General features: G+C 50.3%; 1 protein-coding gene across 1 annotated transcript in view; it reads left to right on the top strand.

The window, feature by feature from the left end:
* The window catches only part of LOC119975466 (membrane-spanning 4-domains subfamily A member 8-like), a 252233-nt gene that overhangs the window by 222137 nt on the left and 17403 nt on the right, over positions 1–12693 (top strand). The gene's annotated exons all lie outside the window — the stretch shown is intronic.

The raw sequence follows: 12693 nt of genomic DNA, 5'->3' as shown, positions 1-12693 counted from the left end.
GATACAGCTGAAGGTGGTATATAGAGCACACCTCACAAGGGCGAGGATGAGCCGGCTCTTTGAGGGGATAGAAGATGTGTGTGAACGTTGTGGGGGGGGGGGGGGGGGGGGGGGGGGGGGGGGGGGGGGGGGGGGGGGCTGCAAACCACGTTCATATGTTTTGGTCCTGTCCAGAGCTGGAGAATTACTGGAAGGAGGTTTTTAGGCTAATCTCTGAAGTGATGCATGTGAAACTGGACCCAGGCCATATTTAGGGTATCGGACCAGGCGAGGTTGGAAACGGGTGCGGAGGCAGATGTTGGAGCCTTTGCCTCAATGATCGCCCGAAGGCGGATCCTGTTGGGATGGAGATCAACTTTCCACCCTGTGCCCTGGCATGGCTGGGGGACCTGCTGGAATTCTTAACTCTTGAGAAGGTTAAGTTTGAACTGAGGGGAAGGATGGAGGAGTTCTACAATTCATGGGCATTATTCATTGTGCACTTTCAAGAATTGGATTACATCGAACATTGGGAGGGGGTGTTGGGCAGGTTGGGGGGAGGGGGACTGTCTGTGTTAATGTTTGTGGTCGGTTATATTAGGGGTATCGCGGTACCTAGGTGGGATGTACCTTATACTGTAGTATGAGTGGTAGAACCTGCCTGCTGGTTCTGCCCAGCAAGCGAAGCATAAGAGTCTGTGTTTCACCCACAGCAGTCATTCTGTACCGGAGCTGCTGGGGTAACTACTTGTTCATTAAAGCCTTCAATTGGACTAAAATCTCACTGCAGTAGTGATTGATCGTGCATCAATTTAATGAATAAATTGAAGAATGGCTGCTCTCTGCATCGAGCTAGAATGTCTACAAATCAACCCCCATACGGCAAATGCAGCAGCAACTTTTAAACATTGGCTGGCATGTTTCAACGGGTACATCAGGACGGCCCCGACTAACCCCACGGAGGAACAGAAAATGCAAATCCTCCACTCAAGGGTGAGCCCAGAAATCTACACGCTTATCGAAGACGCGGACGGTTTCGAGGACCCAGTGACTTTGTTAAAAGAGCACTACGTCCGCACTGTGAATCTAGTATACGCTCGGTATCTTTTAGCTACCAGGCGGTAGATCACAGGGGAATCACTGGACGCTTTGTACTGCGCATTGTTAGTGTTAAGTAGAATCTGTAAATGTCCACAAGTCCCAGCCAATGACCACACCGAACTCTTAATACGGGATGCTTTTGTTGCGGGCATGCTGTCCTCTAAAATCCGCCAGCGACTGCTGGAAAACGACACGCTAGGGCTTAAAGAGGCACGGAAACTTGCGCACGCCCTTGATGTCGCCTCCCGCAACACCCAGGCCTACGTTCCTGACCACGGTACCCGCATGGACAGGGTGGACCCCACCCGCGGCCAATTCCAAAGCACTCCTAAATTCCCCACAAGCTTGCGCAGTGAGGCAGCCAGGAAACCCCGGGGGGGGGGGGGGGGGGGGGGGGGGGGGTGCTATTTTGCGGGCAAACAAACATCCCCGGCAGCGCTGCCCGGCCTGATCCGCAATCTGTAAGGGCTGCGGGAAGAAGGGGCACCTCATGGCAGTATGCCAGGCCTGGTCGGCCGCCGCTGTCTCCACAGGCGAACCGAGCCCACTGCCATTCCTCTGCTCACAGGCCATGTGCGATTTATGGGGCAGCCATCTTGGATGACGTCTCAGGACCCCGATTCAGGTGGCCATGTATCGCCCGACGAGATCTCTCAGCTTCTGCCACAACTTGTCTCAGTGACACTGGACCAGTCTCGGCCCTGAACGCTTTCAACCTCTACAACGTCGGTACTCATCAACGGGCACAAGACATCCTGCTTGATCGACTCTGGGAGCACGGAGAGCTTCATCTGTTGGACTTCCGACTCTACATCCTTCCCCATCTCTGCGCTGCCACACTCCTGGGACTGGACTTCCAGTATAACCTGCAAAGTTTAACGTTCAAATTCGGCGGCCCCATGCCCCCGCTCACTGTCTGCAGCCTCACGACCCTCAAGGTCAACCCGCTTTCCCTGTTTGCAAACCTTACCCCCGATTGCAAACCCGTCGCCACCAGGAGCAGAAGGTACAGTGCCCAGGACCGGACCTTCATTAGGTCAGAAGTCCAACGGTTACTAAAGGAAGGCATTATCGAGGCCAGAAATAGCCCCTGGAGAGCTCAAGTGGTGGTTCTAAAGACCGGGGAGAAGCATAGGATGGTCATAGACTACAGTCAGACCATCAACAGGTATACACCGCTCGACGTGTACCCTCTCCCCCACATATCTGAAATGGTAAAGTAGATAGCACAATACAAGGTTTCTCCGCAGTAGACCTTAAATCAGCCTACCACCAGCTCCCCATTCGCACAGACGACCGCAAGTACACTGCATTCAAAGCAGATGGGCGGCTCTACCACTTTCTAAGGGTTCCCTTTGGTGTCACAAATGGGGTCTTGGTCTTCCAATGGGAGATGGACTGAATGATTGACCGGTACGGTCTGCGGGCCACGTTCCCGTACCTCGACAATGTCACCATTTGCGGCCACGACCAGCAGGACCACGACACCAACCTCCGCAAATTCCTCCATACCGCAAAAATCCTTAATTTAACCTATAACAAGGACAAATGCGTGTTTAGCACCGATCAACTAGCCATCCTCGGCTACGTAGTGCATGATGGAGTCATAGGCCCAGATCCCGAACGCATGCGCCCCCTCATAGAGTTTCCCCTCCCCCACTGCCCCAAGGCCCTGAAACGTTACCTGGGCTTCTTTTCTTATTACGCCCAGTGGGTCCCCAATTATGCGGACAAGGCCCGCCCATTAATCCAGTCCACGGTTTTTCCCCTATCGGCAGAGGCCTACCAGGCTTTCAGTCACATCAAAGCAGACATCGCCAGGGCGACAATGCACGCAATCGATGAATCCCGCCCCTTCTAGGTCGAGAGCGACTCATCAGACGTATCTCTGGCTGCCACCCTCAATCAGGCGGGCAGACCCTTGGCCTTCTTTTCACGCACCCTCCATGCCTCACAAATCTGCCATTCTTCCGTGGAGAAGGAGGCCCAAGCCATCGTCGAAGCTGTGCGGCATTGGAGGCATTACCTGGCCAGCAGGCGATTCACTCTCCTCACTGACCAACGGTCAGTAGCCTTCATGTTTGACAATGCACAGCGGGGCAAAATTAAGAATAATAAGATCTTACGGTGGGGGATCGAGCTCTCCACCTATAATTACGAGGTCTTGTACCATCCCGGGAAGCTCAACGAGCCTCCTGATGCCCTGTCCCACGGCACTTGTGCCAGTGTACAAGTAGACCGACTCCGGACTCTCCATGACAACCTCTGCCACCCGGGGGTCACCCGGTTCTTCCACTTTGTTTAAAACCCGCAATCTGCACTACTCCATCGAGGAGGTCAGGGCCGTAACCAGAAACCGCCAAATCTGCGTGGAGCGCAAGCCACATTTCTACAGGCCAGAGAAAGCGCACCTGGTGAAGGTTTCCCGCCCCTTTGAATGCCTCAGCGTGGATTTCAAAGGGCCCCTTCCCTCCACCGACCGCAACGCATATTTCTTAAATGTGATCGATGAATACTCCCGGTTCCCTTCTGCCATCCCCTGTCCCGACATGACGGCTGCCACCATCATTAAAGCCCTCCACAGCATCTTTACCCTGTTCGGTTTCCCAGCCTACATCCATAGCGTTAGGGGGTCCTCCTTCATGAGTGACGAGCTGCGTCAATTCCTGCTCAGCAAGGGCATTGCCTCCAGCAGGGCAACCAGTTACAACCCCCGGGGAAACGGGCAGGTAGAGAGGGTGAACGGGACGGTCTGGAAGGCCGTCCTCCTGGCCCTACTGTCCAAGAATCTCCCAATGTCCCGATGGCAGGAGCCCCCCCCCCCCCCCCCCCCCCCCCGATGCACTTCACTCCATCCAATCACTACTGTGCACTACTACCAATGAAACACCTCATGAATGTCTCCTTGCCTTCCCTAGGAAGTCCTCCTCGGGGACCTCGCTCCCAACATGGCTGGCATCACCGCCGGGACTGCGACGATCGCAGAGGACGACCAGGACCCCCAACCGGCTGATAGTTTCATTGTAAAATGAACTTGTAAATAATTGCCTGTAAACATGTGTATTGCATGTCAAGGTACCGAAGGGTACCACTATAACCTCTACCACTGTAAAAGCAAGGCCACTTCCCCCGCCGGACCCTTTATTAAACAGGGGGTGAATGTGGTAGGCTATATTAGGGGTATCGCGGTACCTAGGTGGGATGTACCTTATACTGTAGTATGAGTGGTAGAACCTGCCTGCTGGTTCCGCCCAGCAGGCGGAGCATAAGAGTCTGTGTTTCACCACAGCAGTCATCTGTACCGGAGCTGCTGGGGTAACTATTTGTTCATTAAAGCCTTCAATTGGACTACAATCTCATTCAGTAGTGATTGATCGTGCATCAATGGTGACTAAGGGTGATTCCTGATTCCTTTTTGTTTTTTGTTTATGTTGACATGTGGGCTGTTGTCTGGGGGTTTGGTGGGAGAATGGGATTGTTTTTGCGGATAACGCGATTGATATTATATTTGTTGCGGCTTATTGTTTATTGTTGGCTGTAAATTTGGAAGAAAATGTGAAAGAGAATAAAAATATTTTTTAAAAAGGAGTCAGGGCTCCACCCCAACATTCCACCCATCAATAAAAGTTTGATCATTTAGTTTGGCTTTTTTTTCTCTCCAGACCCACTCTTTGTCTAAATCACCCACCTCATTGGGTGAAAAAGCAGAAACTGGCGACAGCCGATCAGCAGTCAGTTTTGAAGCTTCCTGTGCCACACGTCAGCTGGAGTCTAACTTTGCCAAACTCCTTCCCTTCAAAACTCTCCTCCCACTGCTGACCCTGTGCATTCTGCCAAGTGAGTCACTGGTTGCAGAATAACACGGAGCATTAAAACTGTTGCTCTGGAAACCTGGCTGGATCTTGGAGTTGTTCAACTGCAGAGAAACGAGAGAGCGAGTCGCTATCGCCTGTTTGGAAGTCTCTATCGACTCAGGAAGCAAAGGTTTGCTCAGTTTTACAAAGTGTCACAATCCTAGATATTATTAGAATTGTTTTGATCAAATGCAAAGTTCAACTCGGTTCTCTGAACAAACTTTAAAAACGTGTCTTTGTTTTCTACATTTTTATTTTGCCTAGCCAAATCTCTGAGGACAAATCAATTGTGGGTCCCATTCCTGTTAGTGTGTGATTCAAACCAGTTGCTAAGTATTGGACTGAGCGATTGTATATGTGAGCATTCCAGTGCTGAACTCTCTCTCTCTTGCTCAATCTCACTGTGTTGATATTTAGACCAAATTCAGCGGTGACTTTAATCTGTGGTTAAAACTGGAACGACAACACTTAAACCCCCAGATTGGTTAGAATGAATCTGCCTCTGTTTCCATGTCACTGGATTTCGTTGAGTTTCTCCCCTGAACGTTAAGTTGTTGGGGAACAGTTTACTTTGAAACTTCAGATCCGTTTTCATTGTTCTGTGTATTCTGAGAAACATCCACAGTTGATACATCATTTAGGGGAAATGACGGGATTAGAAAGTCTGTCCAGCCAATTGGATCTCTTCCTATGCTGTTTATTACTCAGATTTCCAAGGAATTTCCACAACATTTTCTAAGTGGAGGAAATGGCTGGAGTCAGGAACAAATCTTCAATAAAAAGCTGAAACTCAGCAACAATCACCGCCAAACAGGGTGGAGATTGTGAGATGGACATGAACTTGATACAATTACATTTGCGATTGTCAGGACTTGTGGCGACCGAGGCCGAGAGATGTTGCCGGAGTCCAAACGATCAGATCGAAATTGTGTTCTCCCGACTTTCTATGCAGGCCACTTTCCCCGTGGACATCCTGATGTGGAGATCCTGATGTGGAGATAACCTCATTGGACTGGGTGGGCACAGTCAGCGCTGCCTACACCCTGGTGAGGACTACAGGATGCAAGGATTGTCAGAACTTCCCTATCCTTGCAGCCACAAGATGAAGGGGGGGGGGGGGGGGGCGGTGACAGCAGGAAGAGGGCTGTGAGTGGGGAAGCGGGACTGTTTCGAGGGGAGAGGCCGAGAGGAAGAACTGAAGATCTTGCTGGGAGACAGTGACTGTAAAACTGAGAGGAGGAAGTTGGGTGGAGGGAGGTCAGTTTGAGGGTGTGATGGATGTAGTTCCCATCGGGAGGGACAGTGATGGGGATAAGAATGGTGGGATGGATAGTGGGAATGGGCGTGCGCACAGTCATTGGCATGGGCCACCAGGGAGGGAAGGCAAGTCCATGTTAATGGTTCCAGGGTCCAGGGTGATGGAGGAAGGTTTGCAGGTTGTGGAGGTGAGAGTGATGGTCAAATGGGGTGGTGTGGGGGGGGGGGGGGGGGGGGTGAGGGTTCAATTGTGATCGGGCAGTTGTTGGGTGACAGTCAGAGGTTAGAAGGTGATGGAGAGAGTTTGCCAAGTGACAGGAACATTACAATAGAAAGGCAGGTCAGCAGCTGCCAACTGCAACTCCAACTACTAAACATTGAGGCCGGAGGCTTTGTTCTTTCAAATTCTTCACTATCTGGTGAATCCCAAATAGCAACAAGTGTAGCCCAGAGGATTCTCATTACAATGACATCCCAGAATGGCCGTTCACTCTCAGCCATTTGCTATCGACTTCAATCACAGTTAGGGGTGGAAGGTGGGAGGGAGATGGATGCCTACATGGGGCATTGAAATAAATGGCTGCCAATGAAAATCTCCATCTTCCTGGGAGAGTGGACATGCCTGATAAGGGCTCATGTGGTTACATTTCTATTCTGACAAGGTTAATGTCCCTCCATAGAGTTTCAAGGGCAATGGAGGCAAGTGGAAGAGTGTGAATGGGAGGACTCTTGTACATGACTCTCATCACCCTTGCCAAGGAGTGGTGGCTCCATGCACAAGCATGTGGTAGGGTGAGGAACGTTCACGCTTGGTGCTTCAGGATGGCCTTTTATTGGAAGAGGTGGAGTGCGTTCGACCAGTAAAACCGCTTGTAGCAAGAATGACTACTGCAGACTTCCAATCAGTGCAAATTAACATAGATTTACAGGTGCCAGAACTATATACAATGATTGTACACTAGGTGTATGTTCAAAACTTTTGAATGTTTCTATCTCTATCACTTCAATCCCAACATGATGGAGGCAGCTGGCTGATTGCTATGCCTTCTTTTCTGTGATGACATTGACAGGTATCAACTGGAGGGACAAGGCCTGAAGAGAATTCCATGTGCACACAGGTCAAGGCCAGAATATCAGAGAGCCAAGGACAAACTCCTCGGTCTCTCCTGCCACACTGTTGAGGGCCTCTGACAGCTCTGGCTGAAGTTCCTGGGCATTTATAAGAATCTCCTGCATCTTTTCTATGGTCACCTCCAGAGGCTCGTCATCTGTGTCTGACTGAGCAACGGTCTCGTCTCCTGAAATTATCTGAGTGCCAGAGACCTTGGTTGTTATTGTCTCTACCTTCTGTGGACGCCTGTGCGTGTGTGAGGTGACTACCAGAGTGTGAACCCTGAGTTAGATGTATGGTCCAACTCAACCAGACCAGGGGCTGGTTTAGCACAGGGCTAAATAGCTGGCTTTTAAATCAGACCAAGCAGGCTAGCAGCACGGTTCGATTCCCGTACCAGCCTCCCCGAACAGGTGCCGGAATGTGGCGACTAGGGGCTTTCCACAGTAACTTCATTTGAAGTCTACTTGTGACAATAGGCGATTTTCATGAGATGTGTGTCTCTGGGCAGGCAAGGTAAATGCTGTGATGACTCTGCAGGTGTGAAGTCATCACCATCTTCCTCTTAACAGATTGTCAGTCAGCTGCTGCAATGGAGTGATGGGTAAGAGCTCGGGCATCCCACCTCCTGTCTTCCCTCACTCCCTCCTGTTGTGGGTTGTCTTCTCCAGCATGAAGCCAGATAGCTGGATTGTGGAAAGAGCAGGTCGTGTCTGATAACTCACCTCCCAACTCCCAGAGGTCTGGCTGTCACATATAAAATAGAAGTCAGGAGTGTGAAGGAATACTGTCTGCTTGCCTGGAAGCTTCAAAATCATTTAAGAAGCTCAGTACCATTGAGGACATAGCAGCCCCGCTTGATTGACACCCCATCCAACATCTTCAACATTCACTCCCTCCACCACAGATACAGAATAGCAAAAATGTGTCCATCTACAAGATGCACTGTAGCAACTCACCAAGGCTCCATTGATATCATCTTCTGGGTGAGATCTACCACCCAGATGGGCAGAGGCAGCAGGCACATGGGAACAGCATCATCTGAAAGTTGCCTCTCCTCCGCACCACATGGCTGTGCCTTCCCTGTGACTGGGTCAGAATCCGGCAGTTGCCTCCCTTAAGGCACACCACGTGGAGTGCAGCGATTCCATAAGGCAGCACCGCAACACCTTCCCAAGGGCATTTAGGGATGGGCAACAAAAGTGCTGACCTCGACAGTTCCACGTCCCATGGTAGAATCAGAAAATGAGTGGTGATGTGAGTTTGGAGTGAGTAGAAGGTTAAAACTCCCTTGCAGAGCAGATTTGATCATTGACCCATTTCCTGCATTGCAGGACAGTCCTCCTTTGGGCCCACAAATGCTGACCACCCTCCCGACATCATCCTCTCTGGCTCCCGTGATCAGACAAGGTGGTCTCCTGCTTCCATCCCTTGGAATGAGAACGCCATGCCTTTCCACGGCACCCTGGAGGAGATTATCTAGGGAGGCATTGCTGAATTAGGATTGGGAGGGGGGGGGGGGTGCGGAGAGGGGAGCAGAGGTTGCTACCTTTTGCTGTACCTCTATCAGCAATGGTCTTGGCACTATTGCCGAAGTTCTGTCTGCAGGCCCTTTAAATATGGCGCCTGGACATGATGGAGGGGGATGACCAACTTGCTGCTCGCCCTGTAGACCGGGTGGTCATGTGCACATCATGATGACTTGTTTACTGGGAAGTGACGGATACGGTAGTGTGGGAGTTTTCCACCACCTCATCCAGACACACATGTAAAACCTGCTAAGAATGTTGAGTAAACTATTAGGCCTGTTCGTCCCTTGCTGTCATATCCATTATCCAAACAGCTCAGCAGCTTTACATAGTGTCAGGAGCTGGTCAAGATGGCACAGGGACTTTGTCACGTCGACCTGCTCGTCTTGGATGAAGACATTGATGATAAGTGGACCAAGTGTGAAAAAGAATGATGCATCATGGGGCAGCACGGTTGCACAGTGGTTAGCACAGTTGCTTTGCAGTGCCAGGGTCCCTGGTTTGATTCCTGGCTTGGGTTACTGTGTTAGACACCCTCATCGAGGAACTTGTTAGAAATTGCAGCATCTCTCAAATCCACTGCGATGCTGTGTGCAGACAGTTGATTTGAGAAAAAAATCTCACATTTGAATCCGTCAGCAGTATCGAAACACTAAGGGCGCGATTCTCCGCTGCCCACGACGGGTCGGAGAATAGCGGGAGGGCCTTCCCGACATTTTTCCCGACCTCCCGCTATTCTCCCCCCCCACCCCAACGGCCGCCCAACGACACGAATCGCTGGTCGCCATTTTTTTATGGCGAACAGTGATTCTCCCCTAGCCGGTGGGCCGAGTTCCCAGGCCTTTACGGCCGTTTTCACGAACGCAAACACACCTGCTCTCACCGTTCGTGAAAACAGCCGCAAAGTTCCGTTCCCGACAACCATGGCATCGATTGGCACGGCCGCACGACGGCCGTGCCAAGGGTGGCATGGGCCCACGATCGGTGCCCACCGATCACGGGCAGTGGGTCCGATACCCGTGCACTCTTTGTTCCTCCGCCGCCCCGCAGGATCAGTCCGCGGGGCGGCTGAGGGGTATGACGGCCCGCGCATGCGCGGGTTTGACGCATATGCGTGATGACATCATCTGCGCGTGCGCGGGTTGGAGCTGACGTCTGACGTCATCGTGCGTGTCAGCCGCCGTGACCCTTGGCGCGCGAGCTTAGCGACGGTCGCTAAGCCTGCGATGCCGTGCTTCGCGGGGCCGTGCTGCTAGCCCTGACCGGGGGGAGAATCGGGTCCCGGGAGGGGCTGCGGAGGCTGCCGTGAAACACGGCCAGTTTCACGGCACCCTTTACGACTCTCCGCATTTGCGGAGTATCGCGCCCTAAGTATGCAAGCGGAGGGAAACACAGAGGAACTAATGTGGGATACAAAACTTTTTATGGTCCAGAATATACTTTGCCTTAACTGCAATAGCCACCATCCATAAAACAGAAGTACAAACTTTGCATGTAATAAATATAACTGTATCAAGAAGAATAGCTTTGCTAAATGCTGCAGGTCCAAGTCATTGCAACCTGGCTGTATTGGAGTTATATTGCAGCTGGCCATTCCTTCAAGTTTCATAACCCCAAACAGAGTAAATGAGCTGGAGCTCAAAGCAAAGCAATCAGAGTACTGAGCCTCTCAAAACACTTTATTGCTCGAGTGTAGATCCCGTCATGGGGATAGGTGAGACTCTGCTACTTTAAACATTGCTCACAGCAATGCAAAACTTAAGCTCCAAATCGACAGTGGAGAAAAGTGTAATATTTTGACAAAGCCCCTTCTGCGGGAAATCGACCCCGATGATGCACGAGATTCCACCACCAATGCAAACCTGGTCGTATATGGCCTACAAACCATAAAAATGTGGCCGCCCTGCACTGAACGTAAGGCAATTTTCAACTAAGCAACAGTGCCTTCAGTTCTTTCTTCCAGATCATTAATGTATATTGTGAAAACCTATGGTCCCAGCACCGACTCCTGAGGCACACCACTAGTCACCGGCTGCCATCCCAACTCTCTGCCTTCTGCCAGTCAGCCAATCCTCTATCCATGCCACGATCTTACCCTAAACACCATAGGCTCTTAACTTATTTAACAATTTCCTATAAGACGATAAGAGTCTGCTCCGCCGTTCAATCATGGCTGATATTTTTCTCATCCCCAATCTCCTGCCTTCTCCCCATAATCGGCTTGGGTCACTGTCTGTGTGGAGTTTGCACGTTCTCCCTGTGTCTGTGTGGGTTTCCTCCGGATACTCCGGTTTCCTCCCAGAAGTCCCGAAAGATGCGCTCATTAGGTGAATTGGACATTCTGAATTCTCCCCCAGTGTACCCGAACAGGCACCTGAATGTGGCGACTGGGGGATTTTCAAAGTAACTTTATTGCAATGTTAATGTAAGCCTACTTGTGACACTCAGAAAGCTTATTATGGTGTCTGGCTCAATCTCAGTTCAGTCAATCACCTTTATGTCAACAGAAGTGACATAAACGAAGCCAGTTCCCGTATGAACATGGTTGTTATTGGGCAATATATCTGTCAGATGCATCAGGGGATCATATAAGGTGCCTCTTGATTACAGATTTTGGAAAGTTTAATTTTAAGCTGATACTGCTGCACGGGGGCCTGTTTTCTGTGGATGTCATAGAAATGTGGGTCATGTTTGAAAGCTGTCATTCAAACTAAGTGAACTTTTCAATGGCCTCCCATGTGATTACTGTCAAGTTTAGGTGTGGGTTACAGTCTAAGCAATCATGGGGCATCTTAGCCTTTCACGGCAGGTTTCAGCATTAATTTCTGACTGCATTAAAGGCTAAACATTACTCCTATATTAGTTCCCACTCTCCAGCTACATGATGCTGAGCAATGGACCATGTTAACACTTTGGAACTCTTGAAATATCTGCAAGATGTGCACGACTGTACAATGTGATAAGTATGTGCCTAGCCTCATGTTGCTAAGCTATTCTATATGAGGATATTAGTTTGCACCTGAAGGTCTGGCTCATGTGATTTGACATAATCCCTGTGCTAGATCTCAGAAGGTAACTCTGGTTATCTGATTGTGACAGTGCCATTAATGTCCAAAGCTTCCTGATGTATATCTTAACTGCTAGAAAATTTGAAGGCCTGTAATGGAATGAGTGCAAAGGGGGCTGCCCTCACTAGTCTAACTGCTTCTGGTTGAGGGAGTTCACTCTGCTGCCCGCCATCTAGTGACAGATGACCACATGCGAATGTGGGATAGAGGTGGTATCTCCAACCTGAGGAGAGGCCAGGGATTGATTTTCAATGACTTGCCCACACTCTATGCGCAGACAAAAATATTTTCTTTAATTTACAGGGTGCGGGCATCGCTGGGTAGGCTAGAGATTATTGCCGATCCCTAGTTTCCCTTAAGAAGGAGGTAGTAAGGTACCTTCCTGAGCCACTGCAGCCCATGCGGTGTAGGTATTGGGGATCCAGTGAAGGAACAGCAATATATTTCCAAGTCAGGGTGGTGAGTGACTTGGAAGGGAACTTCAAGGTGGTTGTGTTTCCAGATATCTATTGCTCTTGACTTTCTAGATGGTAATAGTCATGGGTTTGGAAGGTCCTATTTCAGGAGCCTTGGTGGATTCTTTCATTGCATCTTGTGGATGGTACACATGGCTGCCTCTGTTCATAGGTGGTGGAGGGAGTGAATGTTTGTGGAAGGGGTACCAAGTAAGTGGATTTTCCTGGATGACATTGAGCTTCTTGAGTGTTGTTGGATAATGGAAATGGAAGCTAAGATACCACCTTCAAACCTTGCTACACCCAAGCTGTCAGGGATTAAAAGGTTGAAGGGAGAAG

Source organism: Scyliorhinus canicula, chromosome 13 (assembly GCF_902713615.1).
Source record: "Scyliorhinus canicula chromosome 13, sScyCan1.1, whole genome shotgun sequence".
In the NCBI taxonomy this organism is placed as follows: domain Eukaryota; kingdom Metazoa; phylum Chordata; class Chondrichthyes; order Carcharhiniformes; family Scyliorhinidae; genus Scyliorhinus; species Scyliorhinus canicula.
The sequence above is the reverse complement of the archived record's forward strand: the minus strand, read 5'-3'. Positions and strand labels throughout refer to the sequence as shown.